This window comes from Cryptomeria japonica, unplaced genomic scaffold (genome assembly GCF_030272615.1).
Source record: "Cryptomeria japonica unplaced genomic scaffold, Sugi_1.0 HiC_scaffold_42, whole genome shotgun sequence".
NCBI classification, from domain to species: domain Eukaryota; kingdom Viridiplantae; phylum Streptophyta; class Pinopsida; order Cupressales; family Cupressaceae; genus Cryptomeria; species Cryptomeria japonica.
In genome coordinates, this window is record NW_026728864.1 from 295,001 (window position 1) to 315,000 (window position 20,000).

Consider the following 20,000-nt stretch of genomic DNA (forward strand, 5'->3'; position numbering starts at 1 on the left):
CCTCGACCCCGTATACAAGCTTTTTTGCCTCGAAGAGTTCGTCGGAGACGAAGAAGCAACCTTCAGTGCAACCGTAGCACTCTTTTGTGCAACCGCCCAAACAACGCCCCCTCTACCCTCTGTCGAAACACTCGGCATTGCTGCTCCCTAAGGTGAGCTTCTCCTCATAGGCAATTCCGCTCTTATCCGGTCACGTTTGTGTGCCCGAATTTCGCAAGGCAACCTCCATGGGACATGGAAAAGACTCGAGAAGAGAGCTCGCTCACGGGAGAGAGAAGCCAAGGAGACCACGAGAGTGCTGAGAGTGGGACAGCGCTGAATAGGCGGGAGAAGCCTGCGCGTATAAACGGAGATATATATCCAATTGCAACGAAGGAACGTGCCAAAGATCGAGAACAATGGCAGAAATGCTAGTAACGTGCACTTCGGGACCAACGCATCACCGGAAGACAACCGCCAAACATCGAAAGAGTCGCGATGCTCCGCAACCTACGTGCAAAGCGGTCGCACACCGGGTAAGGGAGTGAGAGCCCCAAACATAGCTGGGCGAGGCGCTCACTCCGCTCTTTAATATCTCGTTAATACCGCCAAGGAAATGGCACAAGCACACACACACAAGCATCCTCGGAAGAGGACAGTTCGAGTGACAGGTCAAATCCAAGAGTTCCGAAGACTACCTCCAGGAACAATCGGGAACAAGACCGATTACAAGTCGTCGAGTCTGTTACTGGGCGAACACGAGATGCGCACAGGAAATCGATCAGCCCTCACAATGGCCCAAGGCCAGAGATCGGACTGCTACGATTTACCCCAACAATCATCGTGCCACTCTTCGCAGAGAGGTGATAGACGCCAACGAGCCCGCGCATAGCAATCGAGGTGTAAAAAGGGCGTTGAAGGCAGGAAGCCTGGACGAAAGAGGCTACGAGGTCACCTCGAAGCGGTCTAAGAATCGGGCGCACTTGGGGCGACTACCAGTGCCAACCCCTTATCCCGCGGTGCGTCCGACACACAGAAATTTCCAAGGCGGCCAAGGAGCCTCCCCGCATAGCAATCGGGGTGTGAGGTTACGGATGCAGCATTGATAGCAATCGAGGTGGGAGGCGAAGGATGCAGAAGTGAGAGCCGAGGGATGTAGCAGAGATAGCAATCGGGGTGTGTGATGCAGAAGAGATAGCAATCGAGGTGTGCGGTGGGAAGGGCCCAGCAGCCAGAATGCATGAAGCGACGGATGAAGCAGTGATGACAACCGGGCTGTGAGGAGAGGAGGGATGCAGCCAAGAAAGCAATCAGGGCTCGAGGCAAGGGATGCATCAAGGATAGCAATCATGTTGTGAGGCGAGATTCCAAAGGCTAAACGTGAGAGGCTGCAGGGTCGACTCAGAGAGGTCTATGCATGTGAGAGGCTGAAAGCAAGGTCAACTCGGAGCGGTCTATGCATCGGGCGCGCTTGGGGCGACTACCAGTGCCAACCCCTTATCCCGCGACGCGTCCGACAAAGAGAACGTTCCAAGGCGGCAGAGGAGGTTACCAGCCGAAGGATGCAGTAGCAATAACAGGTATAGTTCCGCGGCGGCCGAGAAGACTCACCGCATAGGAATCGGGATGCGAGGCGAGGGATGCGGCGGGAAGGCCCCGACGGCTAAACGGAAGAGGCTGCAGGGCCGCCTCGGAATGGTCCAAGCATCGGACGCGATTGGGACGACTACCAGTGCCAACCCCTTATCCCGCGATGCGTCCGATACACAGATAGTTCCAAGGCGGCCGAGGAGCCTCACCGCATATCAATCGGGGTGCGAGGCGAGGGATGGGGCGGGAAGGCCCCAACGGCTAGACGGAAGAGGCTTCAGGGCCACCTCGGAATGCTCCAAGCATCGGACGCGCTTGGGGCGACTACCAGTGCCAACCCCTTATCCCGCGATGCGTCCGATACACAGATGGTTCCAAGGCGGCCGAGGAGCCTCACCGCATAGCAATCGGGGGTGCGAGGCGAGGGATGGGGCGGGAAGGCCCCAACGGCTAGACGGAAGAGGCTTCAGGGCCGCCTCGGAATGGTCCAAGCATCGGACGCGCTTGGGGCGACTACCAGTGACAACCCCTCATCCCGCGATGCGTCCGATACGAAGATGGTTCCAAGGCGGCCGAGGAGCCTCACCGCATAGCAATCGGGGTGCGAGGTGGGGGATGCGGCGAGATGGCCCCAACGGCTAGACGGAAGAGGCCACAGGGCCGCGTCGGAATAGTCCAAGCATCGGACGCGCTTGGGGCGACTACCAGTGACAACCCCTTATCCCGCGATGCGTCCGATACGAAGATAGTTCCAAGGCGGCCGAGGAGCCTCACCGCATAGCAATCCGGGTGCGAGGTGGGGGATGCGGCGAGATGGCCCCAACGGCTAGACGGAAGAGGCTGCAGGGCCGCCTCGGAATAGTCCAAGCATCGGACGCGCTTGGGGCGACTACCAGTGACAACCCCTTATCCCGCGATGCTTCCGATACGAAGACAGTTCCAAGGCGGCCGAGGAGCCTCACCGCATAGCAATGGGGGTGCGAGGTGAGGGATGCGGCGAGATGGCCCCAACGGCTAGACGGAAGAGGCCACAGGGCCGCCTCGGAATAGTCCAAGCATCGGACGCGCTTGGGGCGACTACCAGTGACAACCCCTTATCCCGCGATGCATCCGATACGAAGATAGTTCCCAGGCGGCCGAGGAGCCTCACCGCATAGCAATCGGGGTGCGAGGCGAGGGATGCGGCGAGATGGCCCCAAAGGGTAGACGGAAGAGGCTGCGGGGCCGCCTCGGAATAGTCCAAGCATCGAACGCGCTTGGGGCGACTACCACTGCCAACCCCTTATCCCGCGATGCGTCCGATACACAGATAGTTCCGAGGCGGCCGAGGAGCTGGGGGATGCGGCGAGATGGCCCCAACGGCTAGACGGAAGAGGCTGCAGGGCCGCCTCGGAATAGTCCAAGCATCGGACGCGCTTGGGGCGACTACCAGTGACAACCCCTTATCCCGCGATGCGTCCGATACACAGATAGTTCCGAGGCGGCCAAGGAGCCTCACCGCATAGCAATCGTGGTGCGAGGTGGGGGATGCAGCGAGATGGCCCCAACGGCTAGACGGAAGAGGCTGCAGGGCCGCCTCGGAATGGTCCAAGCATCGGACGCGCTTGGGGCGACTACCACTGCCAACCCCTTATCCCGCGATGCGTCCGATACACAGATAGTTCCAAGGCGGCCGAGGAGCCTCACCGAATAGCAATCGGGGTGCGAGGCGAGGGATGCGGCGAGAAAGCCCCAACGGCTAGAGGGAAGAGGCTTCAGGTCCGCCTCGGAATGGTCCAAGCATCGGACGCGCTTGGGGCGACTACCAGTGACAACCCCTTATCCCGCGACGCGTCCGATACACAGATAGTTCCAAGGCGGCCGAGGAGCCTCACCGCATAGCAATCGGGGTGCGAGGCGAGGGATGCGGCGAGAAGGACCCAACGGCTAGACGGAAGAGGCTTCAGGGCCGCCTCGGAATGGTCCAAGCATCGGACGCGCTTGGGGCGACTACCAGTGACAACCCCTTATCCCGCGACGCGTCCGATACACAGATAGTTCCAAGGCGGCCGAGGAGCCTCACCGCATAGCAATCGGGGTGCGAGGCGAGGGATGCGGCGAGAAGGACCCAACGGCTAGACGGAAGAGGCTTCAGGTCCGCCTCGGAATGGTCCAAGCATCGGACGCGCTTGGGGCGACTACCAGTGACAACCCCTTATCCCGCGACGCGTCCGATACACAGATAGTTCCAAGGCGGCCGAGGAGCCTCACCGCATAGCAATCGGGGTGCGAGGCGAGGGATGCGGCGAGAAGGACCCAACGGCTAGACGGAAGAGGCTTCAGGGCCGCCTCGGAATGGTCCAAGCATCGGACGCGCTTGGGGCGACTACCAGTGACAACCCCTTATCCCGCGATGCGTCCGATACACAGATAGTTCCAAGGCGGCCGAGGAGCCTCACCGCATAGCAATCGGGGTGCGAGGCGAGGGATGCGGCGAGAAGGACCCAACGGCTAGACGGAAGAGGCTTCAGGGCCGCCTCGGAATGGTCCAAGCATCGGACGCGCTTGGGGCGACTACCAGTGACAACCCCTTATCCCGCGACGCGTCCGATACACAGATAGTTCCAAGGCGGCCGAGGAGCCTCACCGCATAGCAATCGGGGTGCGAGGCGAGGGATGCGGCGAGAAGGACCCAACGGCTAGACGGAAGAGGCTTCAGGGCCGCCTCGGAATGGTCCAAGCATCGGACGCGCTTGGGGCGACTACCAGTGACAACCCCTTATCCCGCGACGCGTCCGATACACAGATAGTTCCAAGGCGGCCGAGGAGCCTCACCGCATAGCAATCGGGGTGCGAGGCGAGGGATGCGGCGAGAAGGACCCAACGGCTAGACGGAAGAGGCTTCAGGTCCGCCTCGGAATGGTCCAAGCATCGGACGCGCTTGGGGCGACTACCAGTGACAACCCCTTATCCCGCGACGCGTCCGATACACAGATAGTTCCAAGGCGGCCGAGGAGCCTCACCGCATAGCAATCGGGGTGCGAGGCGAGGGATGCGGCGAGAAGGACCCAACGGCTAGACGGAAGAGGCTTCAGGGCCGCCTCGGAATGGTCCAAGCATCGGACGCGCTTGGGGCGACTACCAGTGACAACCCCTTATCCCGCGACGCGTCCGATACACAGATAGTTCCAAGGCGGCCGAGGAGCCTCACCGCATAGCAATCGGGGTGCGAGGCGAGGGATGCGGCGAGAAGGACCCAACGGCTAGACGGAAGAGGCTTCAGGGCCGCCTCGGAATGGTCCAAGCATCGGACGCGCTTGGGGCGACTACCAGTGACAACCCCTTATCCCGCGATGCGTCCGATACACAGATAGTTCCAAGGCGGCCGAGGAGCCTCACCGCATAGCAATCGGGGTGCGAGGCGAGGGATGCGGCGAGAAGGACCCAACGGCTAGACGGAAGAGGCTTCAGGGCCGCCTCGGAATGGTCCAAGCATCGGACGCGCTTGGGGCGACTACCAGTGACAACCCCTTATCCCGCGACGCGTCCGATACACAGATAGTTCCAAGGCGGCCGAGGAGCCTCACCGCATAGCAATCGGGGTGCGAGGCGAGGGATGCGGCGAGAAGGACCCAACGGCTAGACGGAAGAGGCTTCAGGGCCGCCTCGGAATGGTCCAAGCATCGGACGCGCTTGGGGCGACTACCAGTGACAACCCCTTATCCCGCGACGCGTCCGATACACAGATAGTTCCAAGGCGGCCGAGGAGCCTCACCGCATAGCAATCGGGGTGCGAGGCGAGGGATGCGGCGAGAAGGACCCAACGGCTAGACGGAAGAGGCTTCAGGGCCGCCTTGGAATGGTCCAAGCATCGGACGCGCTTGGGGCGACTACCAGTGACAACCCCTTATCCCGCGACGCGTCCGATACACAGATAGTTCCAAGGCGGCCGAGGAGCCTCACCGCATAGCAATCGGGGTGCGAGGCGAGGGATGCGGCGAGAAGGACCCAACGGCTAGACGGAAGAGGCTTCAGGGCCGCCTGGGAATGGTCCATGCATCGCACGCGCTTGGGGCGACTACCAGTGACAACCCCTTATCCCGCGACGCGTCCGATACACAGATAGTTCCAAGGCGGCCGAGGAGCCTCATCGCATAGCAATCGGGGTGCGAGGCGAGGGATGCGGCGAGAAGGACCCAACGGCTAGACGGAAGAGGCTTCAGGGCCGCCTCGGAATGGTCCAAGCATCGGACGCGCTTGGGGCGACTACCAGTGACAACCCCTTATCCCGCGACGCGTCCGATACACAGATAGTTCCAAGGCGGCCGAGGAGCCTCACCGCATAGCAATCGGGGTGCGAGTCGAGGGATGCGGCGAGAAGGACCCAACGGCTAGACGGAAGAGGCTTCAGGGCCGCCTCGGAATGGTCCAAGCATCGGACGCGCTTGGGGCGACTACCAGTGACAACCCCTTATCCCGCGATGCGTCTGATACACAGATAGTTCCAAGGCGGCCGAGGAGCCTCACCGCATAGCAATCGGGGTGCGAGGCAAGGGATGCGGCGAGAAGGACCCAACGGCTAGACGGAAGAGGCTTCAGGGCCGCCTCGGAATGGTCCAAGCATCGGACGCGCTTGGGGCGACTACCGTTGCCAACCCCTTATCCCGCGATGCGTCTGATACACAGATAGTTCCGAGGCGGCCGAGGAGCCTCACCGCATAGCAATCGGGTTGCGAGGCAGATTATTGGGAAGGGAACCCCCTGGGATGCGGCTCAAGCAGTGCCCAAAGGGACTGGAATGCGGAATCACATCGAGAGACCCAAATGCTATACGAGGGCTCAAATCGAATTATCGATTTGGCCACGACATGGACGCATCGGAATGACTACCTTTGCCGAACCACTCGCAATTGCATCCATACCGAAACCAATAGACATTTCCGTTAGAGCCCTCGCATAGCATTCGGGAATCTCGCATGCCCCTCTAAATCGACCAATGCTGGCGCTCAACGAAAATCCGAGCGCTACCACCGTTCGAGCGCCAGCATTGGTCGAGTTAGAGGGGCACGGGGGAGAATGCTCCAGTCAACACCTCCCCTATATAAGTTATTTGTCCGATTCTCGCACAACCGTAGTCTGCCTCGTCGAATCAAACAACGGTCCCAGATTCCGACTTCCGTTCCGTAGAGACCCAAAAGCTAGATGGAGGCTCGCAAGAAAGAGAGTCGGCGCATAGCAATCGGGTTTCTCGAACGTTTAGGGACCGAGCTCACTTGCGGATAGGGCAAAATCCGCCAAGCAACCCAAAAGCTAGACGGGGGCTCGAATCGAATCGCCTAGGCGGCCACAACAACGACGTGTTGGATCGACTACCAGTGCCAAACCATTCAGCAAGACTAGTCTGTGTCGAGGCCGGATAGAGATTCTCAGAGAGCGCCCGTATAGCATTTAGGAGACCTGCCGCGTCCCTCACACTCGACAAATGGTGGTGCACGTTTATAAATCCGAGCGATCCCAACCCTTTCAAGCACCAACATCGGTCGAGATAGAGGGGCACGGAGGGGGCTGCGTGAGACAACACAGTCCCCTATATAAGTTATTTGTCCGATTCTCACACATCCGAAGAATGGTCATCAAATCGGACAACAGCCCAAACTTCCGACTTCCGTCCCAGAAAGCCCAAGAGCTATCTAAAACGTTCATGGCCGGAACTCGATCGCGGCTATACCAGTCCGCCAAGCAACCCAAAAGCTAGACTGGAGCTCTAGTCGAATCACCTCTGTGGCCATTGCAAGGACGTGTTGGAGCGACTACCATTGCCGAACCATTCCGCAGGTCGAGTCCATACCAAGGCCGCATAGAGATTCACGATGAGCTCCTGCATAGCAATCAGGAGACTTGCCGTGTCCATCACAATCGATAAATCCTGGTGCAAGATTTTTGCATCCGAGCGCTCCAACCAGTCGAGCACCAGCATCAATCGACATAAACGGGCACGGGGGGAGGATGCTCGAGAACACTACCTCCCCTATATAAGTTATTTGTCCGATTCTCAAGCAGCCGAAGTCTGGTCATCGAATCGGGTCAAAGACCACAACTTCCGACTTTACCCACAATGCAAGTCATCGAATCGAACATCGGCCCCCGAGTCGGACTCCATGCGTATGTCAGGTCATCGGACCCAAATTCCGCCTTCCTGCGCATGGCGGGCCATCAATATCAACTCGGTCATCGGACCCAAACTCCGCCTTTCTGCGCATGGCACGCCTTCAAATCGGTCATCGGACCCAAATTCCGCCTTCCTGTGCATGGCGGGCCATCAACATCAACTCGGTCATCGGACCCAAATTCCGCCTTTCTGCGCATGGCACGCCATCAACTCGGTCATCGGACCCAAATTCCGCCTTCCTGCGCATGGCAGGTCATCGGACACAAATTCAGACCTCGCCAATATGCCTACGTATCGAATCGGTCATCGGACCCAACTTCCGACTTCATCCATACTGTAGGGTCTTTGAGGTTGGCGCGGTGCGCTCAACCCGGGGAGTCGACCCATCGAAGCATACACCTCCCCTATATAAGCTATTTGTCCGATTCCCACACCTGTGTAGTTTGCACCTCTGACCAGGACATCGACCCCAACTTCCGAACTCGACTGCAACGACGGCACCAGCGCCTTGGTGCGCACCTTGCGACGCACAGTCCCAACATTCGCCTTCCTGCACATGGCAGGTCATCGGACCCAAATTCCGACCTCGCGAGTATGCCTACATATCGAATCGGTCATCGGACACAACTTCCGACTTCATCCATACCGTAGGGTCTTTGAGGTTGGCGCGGTGCGCTCAACCCGGGGAGTCGACCCAACGAAGCATACACCTCCCCTATATAAGCTATTTGTCCGATTCCCACACCTGTGTAGTTTGCACCTCCGATCAGGACATCGACCCCAACTTCCGAACTCGCCTGCAACGACCGAACCAGCGCCTTGGTGCGCACCTTGCAACGCACAGTGCCAACATTCGCCTTCCTGCACATGGCAGGTCATCGGACCCAAATTCCGACCTCGCGAGTATGCCTACATATCGAATCGGTCATCGGACCCAACTTCCGACTTCATCCATACCGTAGGGTCTTTGAGGTTGGCGCGGTGCGCTCAACCCGGGGAGTCGACCCAACGAAGCATACACCTCCCCTATATAAGCTATTTGTCCGATTCCCACACCTGTGTAGCTTGCACCTCCGATCAGGACATCGACCCCAACTTCCGAACTCGACTAAAAAGACCGCACCAGCACCTTGGTGTGCACCTTGCAACGCACAGTGCCAACATTCGCCTTCCTGCACATGGCAGGTCATCGGACCCAAATTCCGACCTCATGAGCATACCTACTAATCGAATCGGTCATCGGACCCAACTTCCGACTTCATCCATACCGTAGGGTCTTTGAGGTTGGCGCGGTGCGCTCAACCTGGGGAGTCGACCCATCGAAGCATACACCTCCCCTATATAAGCTATTTGTCCGATTCCGACACCTGTGTAGTTTGCACCTCCGCTCAGGACATCGACCCCAACTTCCGAACTCGCCTGCAACGACCGAACCAGCGCCTTGGTGCGCACCAAAAGTGCGCACTTTTGGAGGGCACTTTTGTGCGCTCCAAAGGTGCGCACTTTTGGAGGGCACTTTTGTGCGCTCCAAAGGTGCGCACTTTTGGAGGGCACTTTTTGGAGGGCACTTTTGTGCGCTCCAAAGGTGCGCACTTTTGGAGGGCACTTTTTGGAGGGCACTTTTCTGCGCTCCAAAGGTGCGCACTTTTGGAGGGCACTTTTTGGAGGGCACTTTTCTGCGCTCCAAAGGTGCGCACTTTTGGAGGGCACTTTTTGGAGGGCACTTTTCTGCGCTCCAAAGGTGCGCACTTTTGGAGGGCACTTTTTGGAGGGCACTTTTCTGCGCTCCAAAGGTGCGCACTTTTGGAGGGCACTTTTGTGCACTCCAAAGGTGCACACTTTTGGAGGGCACTTTTTGGAGGGCACTTTTCTGCACTCCAAAGGTGCGCACTTTTGGAGGGCACTTTTTGGAGGGCACTTTTGTGCGCTCCAAAGGTGCGCACTTTTGGAGGGCACTTTTTGGAGGGCACTTTTGTGCGCTCCAAAGGTGCGCACTTTTGGAGGGCACTTTTGTGCACTCCAAAGGTGCGCACTTTTGGAGGGCACTTTTCCTGCGCTCCAAAGGTGCACACCTAGGTGAGCACCTTCGACCACACCTTGTAGCACACCAAACTCTGACTTTCGACTTCATCCGCAATGCAGGGTCTTTGAGGTTGGCGCAATGCGCACAACCAGGGGAGTCGACCCATCAAACCCAACACCTCCCCTATATAAGCTATTTGTCTGATTCTCATACATGCGTAGCCTGCAGGAGCAATTAGGACATCGACCCCAACTTTCGGCTTCTAAACGAAAACAAGGTCTTTGAGGTTGGTGTAATGCGAACAACTAGGGGAGTCAACCCATCAAACCCAACACCTCCCCTATATAAGCTATTTGTCTGATTCTCATACATGTGTAGTCTACAGGAGCAATTAGGACATCGACCCCAACTTTTGACTTCTTAACGAAAACAAGGTCTTTGAGGTTGACGTAATGCGCACAACCAGGGGAGTCGACCCATCAAACCCAACACCTCCCCTATATAAGCTATTTGTCCGATTCTCATACATGTGTAGCCTACAGGAGCCATTAGGACATTGACCCCAACTTTTGACTTCTTAACGAAAACAAGGTCTTTGAGGTTGGCGTAATGCGCACAACCAAGGGAGTTGACCCATCAAACCCAACACCTCCCCTATATAAGCTATTTGTCTGATTCTCATACATGTGTAGCCTGCAACAACGATTAGGACATCCACCCCAACTTCTGAATTCGTCTGCGTTGACCGCACCAAAGGTGCACGCCTTGGTGCTCACCAAAATCCGACTTCCGACTTCTTCTGCTATGCGGGGTCTTTGAGGTTGGCGCAGTGCGCACAACCAGGGGAGTCAACCCACCGAATGCAACACCTCCCCTATATAAGCTATTTGTCTGATTCTCATACATGCGTAGACTGCAGCAATGATTAGGACATCCACCCCAACTTTTGACTTCTTAAACAAGACAGGGTCTTTGAAGTTGGTGCAGTGCACACAACCAGGGGAGTCGACCCATCAAACGCAACACCTCCCCTATATAAAGCTATTTGTCCGATTCTCATACGTGTAGTCTGCAGCAGCGATTAGGACATCGACCCCAACTTCCGAATTCGTTTGCATTGACCGCACCAAAGGTGCACGCCTTGGTGTGCACCTTGGAGTGCACTTTGGTGCTCACCTCGGTGCACACTTTGGTGTGCACCTCGGTGTGCACCAAAGGTGCGCACCTTGGAGCGCACCAAAGGTGTACACTTTGGAGCGCACCACATAGGGTCTTTGAGAGGTTGGCGCAGTGCGCACACCAAGGTGGGTGTTGAGGTGCGTGCCGAGGTGGGTGGGTGCTAGGGTGCGCTCCATGGTGGGTGCCAGGGTGGGTGCGTGCTAGGGTGGATTCCAAAGAGGGTCATAGGGTGGGTGCCAAGGTGGGTTGGTGATATAGTGGGTTCAAAGGTGGGTACTAGGGTGGGTTCCAAGGTGGGTCACAAGTTGGGTGCCAGGATGCGTGGGTGTTAGGTTGGGTGCCAAGGTGGGCTCCTGCGTGGGTGGGTGCTAGGGTGGGTTTCAAGGTGGACGCGAGGGCGGGTGCCAAGGTGGGTAACAAGTTGGGTGTTAGGATGGGTGAGTGCTAGAGTGGGTGCCAAGGTGGGTGGGTGCTAAGGTGGATGCCAAGGTGGTTCACAGGGTGGGTGGGTTCTAGGGTGAGTTCCAAGGTGGGTCACAGGTTTAGTGCTAGGGTGCGTGTCAAGGCGGGTGTCGAGGTGCCTGGGTGCTAGGGTGTGGATGCCAATGTGGGTCATAGGGTGGGTACTAGGGTGGGCTGCAATGTGGGTGCCAAGGTGGGTAACATGCTCGGTTGGTTCTAAATTGGGTGTCAGGGTGGGTGTGCACCCACCTTGCCCGAGGTGGGTGCCAAGGTGCCAGTGTGGGTGGGTGCTAAGGTGGATGCCAAGGTGGGTGAGAAGGTGGGTGATAGGTTGAGTGGTAGGATGGGTGGGTGCCAAGATGGGTCACAGGGTGGGTGCAAGGGTGGGTAGGTGCTAGGGTTGGTGTCAGGGTGGGTGGGTGCTAGGTTGGGTTCCAAGGTGGGTGCGAGGGTGAGTGTCAAGGTGGGTCACAGGTTAGGTGCTAGGATGGGTGAGTGCTAGGGTGCAAAGGTGCCAGGGTGGGTGCTAGGATGGGTCGATGCTAGGGTGAGTGGCAAGGTGGGTCCACAAGTGTCAAGGTGGGTGCCGAGGTGGGTGCCAACTTGGGTTCCAAGGTGGGTGCCAAGTGGGCGACTGCTATGGTGGATGCCAAGGTGGGTCACGGGGTGGGTGCCAAGTTGCTAGGTTGTGTTCCAAGGTGGGTGCCAACGTGGCTGCTAGGGTGCGTGGGTTAAAGGGTGTGTCACAACGTGGGTGCCAGGATGGGTGCGCACCCACACTGGCCAAGACGGGTGCAAGGTTGGGTTCCAAGCCCGGTCACAGGCTGGGTGCTAGGATGGGTGGGTGCCAAGGTGGGCACCAGGGTGGGTGCACCCACCCTGGCCAAGGTGGGTCACGGGGTGGGTCCTAGGGTGGGTAACGGGGTGGGTACTAAGGTGCGTGCCAAGGTGGGTCATGGGGTGGGTGCCAAGGTGGGCACCAGGGTGGGTGTGCACCAACCCTAGCCAGGGTAGGTCACGGGGTGGTTGTCGGGGTGGGCGTCAAGGAGCCAAGGTGGGTGGCAAGTAGCCAAGTTGCGTGCCAAGGTGGGTGTCGGGGTGGGTGCCAAGGATCCAAGGTGGGTGCCAAGGAACCAAGGTGGGTGTCTGGGTGGGTGCCGAGGTGGGAGCCAGGGTGGGTCCCAAGGTGAGTGCAAAGGTGGGTGCCAGGGTCAAGGTGAGTGCCAATGTGGGTTCCAAGGTGCCAGGGTCAGGGTGAGTGCCAATGTGGGTTCAAAGGTGCTAAGTTGGGTGCGAGGTTGGGTGCGAGGGTGGGTGGGTGCCAAGGTGTGCTAGGTGGAAGCCCGGGTGGGTCGGCATCCCATGGGTGTCGAGTTGGGTGCCTGATGGGTGCTTCTTGTCAAGTTTTAGTCGTCGGGACTCATTTCGAGCCTTAGAGGTCGTTTCTTGTCCGGTTGCCCTGTCTTCGACCTGGGAACCCAATTTTGGTCCTCGGGTCCCATTTTTTTTTGTCTCGCATCCCACTTTTGGCCTGTGGCCTTTTCGGGGTCGATTCTCGTTTTGGGCATCAGAGCATGTTTCTTCTCCTAAAACCCAATATTTGTTTATTAAGTCTCGGAACACATTTTTGTTCTCGTGGACCCATCATGGGTCTTGGAACGCATTTGTGGTCCTTGGGTCCCATTTTGCATCCCGAAACTTGTGTTTTGGTGCTTGATCCCTATTTTGGGTGCCCACCTTGCACCAAGTGCGCACCCGGGGCAAACCGAGCGCCTTGGTGCACCGGGGCAAGATCGAGCGTGCACCCGAGGCGCCCCGAACATGCACCAAGGTGCACTCGGCCCACATGTGAGCGCAGGTCGTTGCGCCCGAGGTGGTGTGTGGGCACCGCGTTGCAGACGGGACACTGCACGCACACGACGCCCCGTCCAGGTGCACGCACGTAGGCCGGGCCGGGTGCACACCCGACGCCCTAGCAAGGTGCGCGCACCCGGGCAGGGCTCACACTTGGCGAACGGGGCGCACTTCGCGAGGGAGGGTGTGCACCTCGACGGGGGTGGGTGGCCGGGGTGGATTCGCACGTGGGTCGCGGTTTGCTAAGTACACACTGCGACAAGCTCATAACGGGTGCGATCATACCAGCGTTAGTGCACCGGATCCCATCAGAACTCCGCAGTTAAGCGCGCTTGGGCCGGAGTAGTACTGGGATGGGTGACCTCCCGGGAAGTCCCGGTGTTGCACCCTTTTTTAGTTTTTCGCCGGGCGTCGCAATGCTATTTGAATAAACCTTTTGCCCGTTTGCGTTCTCGTCGGGGCCGGGCCGGGCCGGGGTGCGCTGCCCGCACTACCGCGCGCGCGGGGGCGACACCGAGCGCGCACCCGAGGCGCCCCGAGCACACAGGCCACGGTGCAACCCGGGCGTTGTGCGCGCACCCCGGTGCGCCCGAGGTGCTGCGCGCGCACCCAGGTGAAATCGGTGTGCACCTCGGCCAGTGCGCGCTCGGTCGAGTCGCGCACGTTGGCCAAGGTGCACGGTGATGTTTCTTACTCTAAGGTTCCGCACCAGACGCCCGGGACAGGTGAGCGAAGCTGGGCGGGGCCGGGTGCGCGGCCGGGGCAGGTGCACGCAGCTGGAGAGAGCTTTGGAGCACACCAGAGGTGCGCACCTTGGAGCACACTTCGGAGCGCACCAATGATGCGCTCCATTCAAAAGTTTCCTGAAAAGGCAAAAAAAGTTGAGATTATAGAATTTCCCACTTGAGAGATTGTAAAAAAAAAAAATTTAAAATGAAGGAAACGCGGGTGCCAAGGTGTGCGCGCCCGGGTGCGCAGCCCAGCCAAGGTGTGCGCACCAAGGCGCCCACCCTGGCGAAGGTGCACGCAAGGTGCGCACCCGAGGCAAACCGGACAATTAACCCAACTTTCGACTTCGCGCGCACCTGCGCACCTTGGAGCGCACTTCGGAGCGCTCCTTGTTGCGCACCAATCTTGGGCACCTCGGAGTGCACCATGGCGCCCACCAAGGTGCGCACCCGGGGCAAACCGAGCTCCGACTTCGTGCGCACCTTGGAGCGCACGAAAGGTGCGCACCATGGCGCCCACCAAGGTGCGCAGCCCAGCCAAGGCGTGCGCATCAAGGTGCGCACCCTGGCGAAGGTGCGCACCCGGGGCAAACCGAGCTCCGACTTCGTGCGCACCTTGGAGCGCACAAAGGGTGCGCAACCCAGCCAAGGTGTGCGCACCCCGGGCAAACCGAGCTCCGAATCGTGCGCACCTTGGAGCACACTTCGGAGCCCTCCTTGGTGCGCACCGATGTTGCGCACCTCGGAGCGCACCCGGGGAAAACAATGCAATTAACCCGACTTTCGACTTCGTGGGCACCTCGGAGCGCTCTCGGGTTCGCACCTCGGAGCACACCGAGGTGCGCACCTTTGATGCGCTGCCTTCACCAATTTCCAGAAAAGGCAAGAAAACATTGAGAAGGTGTGCGCACCGAGGTGCCCACCCTGGCGAAGGTGCACGCGAGGTGCGCACCCGGGGCAAACCGGGCTCCGACTTCGTGCACGCCATGCTGCGCACCTTGGAGGGCCATGGTGCGCACCTTGGAGCACACTTCGGAGCGCTCAATGGTGCCCAACCCAGCCAAGGTGCCCACCGCGGCGAAGGTGCACGCGAGGTGCGCACCCGGGGCAAACCGGGCTCCGACTTCGTGCACGCCGCACCTTGGAGCACACTTCGGAGCGCTCCTTGGTGCGCACCAGGGCGCGCAACCCAGCCGAGGTGCCCACCCCGGCGAAGGTGCACGCGGGGTGCGCACCCGAGGCAAACCGGGCTCCGACTTCGTGCACGCCATGGTGCCCACCGCGGCGAAGGTGCACGCGAGGTGCGCACCCGGGGCAAACCGGGCTCCGACTTCGTGCACGCCGCACCTTGGAGCACACTTCGGAGCGCTCCTTGGTGCGCACCAGGGCGCGCAACCCAGCCGAGGTGCCCACCCCGGCGAAGGTGCACGCGAGGTGCGCACCCGGGGCAAACCGGGCTCCGACTTCGTGCACGCCATGGTGCCCACCGCGGCGAAGGTGCACGCGAGGTGCGCACCCGGGGCAAACCGGGCTCCGACTTCGTGCACGCCGCACCTTGGAGCACACTTCGGAGCGCTCCTTGGTGCGCACCATGGTGCCCACCAGGGTGCGCAACCCCGCCGAAGGTGCACGCGAGGTGCGCACCCGGGGCAAACCGGGCTCCGACTTCGTGCACGCCGCACCTTGGAGCACACTTCGGAGCGCTCCTTGGTGCGCACCAGGGCGCGCAACCCCGCCGAAGGTGCACGCGAGGTGCGCACCCGGGGCAAACCGGGCTCCGACTTCGTGCACGCCATGGTGCGCACCAGGGTGCCCACCGCGGCGAAGGTGCGCACCCGGGGCAAACCGGGCTCCGACTTCGTGCACGCCGCACCTTGGAGCACACTTCGGAGCGCTCCTTGGTGCGCACCAGGGCGCGCAACCCAGCCGAGGTGCCCACCCCGGCGAAGGTGCACGCGAGGTGCGCACCCGGGGCAAACCGGGCTCCGACTTCGTGCACGCCATGGTGCCCACCGCGGCGAAGGTGCGCACCCGGGGCAAACCGGGCTAGGACTTCGTGCACGCCGCACCTTGGAGCACACTTCGGAGCGCTCCTTGGTGCGCACCATGGTGCCCACCAGGCCGCGCAACCCAGCCAAGGTGTGCGCACCAAGGTGCACGCGAGGTGCGCACCCGGGGCAAACCGGGGTCCGGCTTCGTGCACGCCGCACCTTGGAGCACACATCGGGGCGCTCCCGGGTTCGCACCGGCGTTGCGCACCGTGGTGGGCACCTCGGAGCGCACCGTGGTGGGCACCTCGGAGCACACCAAGGTGGGCAGCGAGGTGCGCACCTTTGATGCGATGCCTTCACTAATTTCCATAAAAGGCAAAAGAAAACGAGATTTTAAAATTTCCGTTTTGAAAGATAGTGAGAAAAAGGGAATGCTGGTGCCATCTTGAGCCCGCCCTGGTGCGCAGCCCAGCCAAGGTGTGCGCACCAAGGTGCCCACCCTGGCGAAGGTGCGCGCCCGGGCAATTAACCCAACTTCCAACTTCGCGCGCGCCAGGGTGGGAGCGCACCCAACAACCGGGCCTGGGAAGAGCCAATGCGAGAAACCCCACCAAACGCTCTGACAAAAAAAGAGGGGGCGCTCCAGTAACCCCGCTTCGGAGCGCACCCTGGGCAAACCCAGCCAGGGTGCCCACCCCGGCCAAGGTGCAGGCGAGGTGCGCACCCGGGGCAAACCGGGCTCCGACAACGTGCACGCCGCACCTTGGAGCACACTTCGTAGCGCTCCCGGGTGCGCACCTCAGAGCACACCAAGGTGGGCAGCGAGGTGCGCACCTTTGATGCGCTGCCTTCACTAATTTCCAGAAAAGGCAAAAAAAAGAGGAGATTTTAAAATTTCCGTTTTGAAAGATAGTGAAAAAAACGGAACGCGGGTGCCATCTTGAGCCCGCCCGGGTGCACAGCCCAGGTAAGGTGCCCACCCTGGCAAAGGTGCGCACCCGGGCAATTAACCCTACTTCCGACTTCGTGCGCGCCAGGGTGGCAACCGGGCCTGGGAAGAGCCAATGCGAGAAACCCCACCAAACGCTCCGACAAAAAAAGAGGCGGCGCTCCAATAACCCCGCTTCGGAGCGCAGCCGGGGCAAACCCAGCCAAGGTGCCCACCCTGACGAAGGTGCACGCGAGGTGCGCACCCGGGGCAAACCGGGCTCCGACAACGTGCACGCAGCACCTTGGAGCACACTTCGAAGCACTCCCGGGTGCCCACCGGCGTTGCGCACCGTGGTGGGCAGCGAGGTGCGCACCTTTGATGCGCTGCCTTCACTAATTTCCAGAAAAGGCAAAAAAAAATGAGATTTTAAAATTTCCGTTTTGAAAGATAGTGAAAAAAACGGAACGCGGGTGCCATCTTGAGCCCGCCCTGGTGCGCAGCCCAGGCAAGGCATGCGCACCAAGGTGCCCACCCGCGGTGCACGCCCGGGGCAAACCGGGCTCCGACTTCGTGCAGGCCGCACCTTGGAGCACACTTCGGAGCGCTCCTTGGTGCGCACCATGGTGCCCACCAGGGCGCACCCGGGGCAAACCGGGCTCCGACTTCGTGCACGCCGCACCTTGGAGCACACATCGGAGCGCTCCCAGGTTCGCACCAGCGTTGCGCACCTTTGATGCGCTGCCTTCACTAATTTCCAGAAAAGGCAAAAAAAAACGATATTTTAAAATTTCCGTTCTGAAAGATAGTGAAAAAAACGGAACGCGGGTGCCATCTTGAGCCCTTCCTGGTGCGCAGCCCAGGCAAGTTGTGCGCACCAAGGTGCCCACCCTGGCGGAGGTGCGCGCCCGGGGCAAACCGGGCTCCGACTTCGTGCACTGCATGGTGCCCACCAAGGCGCGCAACCCAGCCAAGGTGCCCACCGCAGCGAAGGTGCACGCGAGGTGCGCACCCGAGGTGCACACCCGGGGCAAACCGAGCTCCGACTTCGTGCACGCCGCACCTTGGAGCACACTTCAGAGCGCTCCTTGGTGCGCACCAGGGCGCGCAACCCAGCCAAGGTGCTCACCCCGGCGAAGGTGCACGCGAGGTGCGCACCCGGGGCAAGCCGGGCTCGGACTTCGTGCACGCCGCACCTTGGAGCACACATCGGAGCGCTCCCGGGTTCGCACCAGCATTGCGCACCTTTGATGCGCTGCCTTCACTAATTTCCAGAAAAGGCAAAAAAAAAAAAAAAACGAGATTTTAAAATTTCCGTTTTGAAAGATAGTGAAAAAAACGGAACGCGGGTGCCATCTTGAGCCCGCCCTGGTGTGCAGCCCAGGCAAGTTGTGCGCACCAAGGCACCCACCCTGGCCAAGGTGGGTCACGGGGTGGGTCCTAGGGTGGGTAACGGGGTGGGTACTAAGGTGCGTGCCAAGGTGGGTCATGGGGTGGGTGCCAAGGTGGGCACCAGGGTGGGTGTGCACCAACCCTAGCCAGGGTAGGTCACGGGGTGGTTGTCGGGGTGGGCGTCAAGGAGCCAAGGTGGGTGGCAAGTAGCCAAGTTGCGTGCCAAGGTGGGTGTCGGGGTGGGTGCCAAGGATCCAAGGTGGGTGCCAAGGAACCAAGGTGGGTGTCTGGGTGGGTGCCGAGGTGGGAGCCAGGGTGGGTCCCAAGGTGAGTGCAAAGGTGGGTGCCAGGGTCAAGGTGAGTGCCAATGTGGGTTCCAAGGTGCCAGGGTCAGGGTGAGTGCCAATGTGGGTTCAAAGGTGCTAAGTTGGGTGCGAGGTTGGGTGCGAGGGTGGGTGGGTGCCAAGGTGTGCTAGGTGGAAGCCCGGGTGGGTCGGCATCCCATGGGTGTCGAGTTGGGTGCCTGATGGGTGCTTCTTGTCAAGTTTTAGTCGTCGGGACTCATTTCGAGCCTTAGAGGTCGTTTCTTGTCCGGTTGCCCTGTCTTCGACCTGGGAACCCAATTTTGGTCCTCGGGTCCCATTTTTTTTTGTCTCGCATCCCACTTTTGGCCTGTGGCCTTTTCGGGGTCGATTCTCGTTTTGGGCATCAGAGCATGTTTCTTCTCCTAAAACCCAATATTTGTTTATTAAGTCTCGGAACACATTTTTGTTCTCGTGGACCCATCATGGGTCTTGGAACGCATTTGTGGTCCTTGGGTCCCATTTTGCATCCCGAAACTTGTGTTTTGGTGCTTGATCCCTATTTTGGGTGCCCACCTTGCACCAAGTGCGCACCCGGGGCAAACCGAGCGCCTTGGTGCACCGGGGCAAGATCGAGCGTGCACCCGAGGCGCCCCGAACATGCACCAAGGTGCACTCGGCCCACATGTGAGCGCAGGTCGTTGCGCCCGAGGTGGTGTGTGGGCACCGCGTTGCAGACGGGACACTGCACGCACACGACGCCCCGTCCAGGTGCACGCACGTAGGCCGGGCCGGGTGCACACCCGACGCCCTAGCAAGGTGCGCGCACCCGGGCAGGGCTCACACTTGGCGAACGGGGCGCACTTCGCGAGGGAGGGTGTGCACCTCGACGGGGGTGGGTGGCCGGGGTGGATTCGCACGTGGGTCGCGGTTTGCTAAGTACACACTGCGACAAGCTCATAACGGGTGCGATCATACCAGCGTTAGTGCACCGGATCCCATCAGAACTCCGCAGTTAAGCGCGCTTGGGCCGGAGTAGTACTGGGATGGGTGACCTCCCGGGAAGTCCCGGTGTTGCACCCTTTTTTAGTTTTTCGCCGGGCGTCGCAATGCTATTTGAATAAACCTTTTGCCCGTTTGCGTTCTCGTCGGGGCCGGGCCGGGCCGGGGTGCGCTGCCCGCACTACCGCGCGCGCGGGGGCGACACCGAGCGCGCACCCGAGGCGCCCCGAGCACACAGGCCACGGTGCAACCCGGGCGTTGTGCGCGCACCCCGGTGCGCCCGAGGTGCTGCGCGCGCACCCAGGTGAAATCGGTGTGCACCTCGGCCAGTGCGCGCTCGGTCGAGTCGCGCACGTTGGCCAAGGTGCACGGTGATGTTTCTTACTCTAAGGTTCCGCACCAGACGCCCGGGACAGGTGAGC

At 60.1% G+C, this 20,000-nt stretch overlaps 2 non-coding genes across 2 annotated transcripts; both read left to right on the forward strand.

Annotated features, from left to right (window-relative positions):
- Window positions 1-13,506: 13,506 nt before the first annotated feature.
- Window positions 13,507-13,625, forward strand: LOC131862379 (5S ribosomal RNA). Its single transcript, XR_009361395.1, has one exon. It is a non-coding gene; the product is annotated as a 5S ribosomal RNA (ribosomal RNA).
- A 5,915-nt stretch (window positions 13,626-19,540) lies between these two features.
- On the forward strand, window positions 19,541-19,659 carry LOC131862380 (5S ribosomal RNA). Its single transcript, XR_009361396.1, has one exon. It is a non-coding gene; the product is annotated as a 5S ribosomal RNA (ribosomal RNA).
- The last annotated feature ends 341 nt before the right edge of the window (window positions 19,660-20,000 follow it).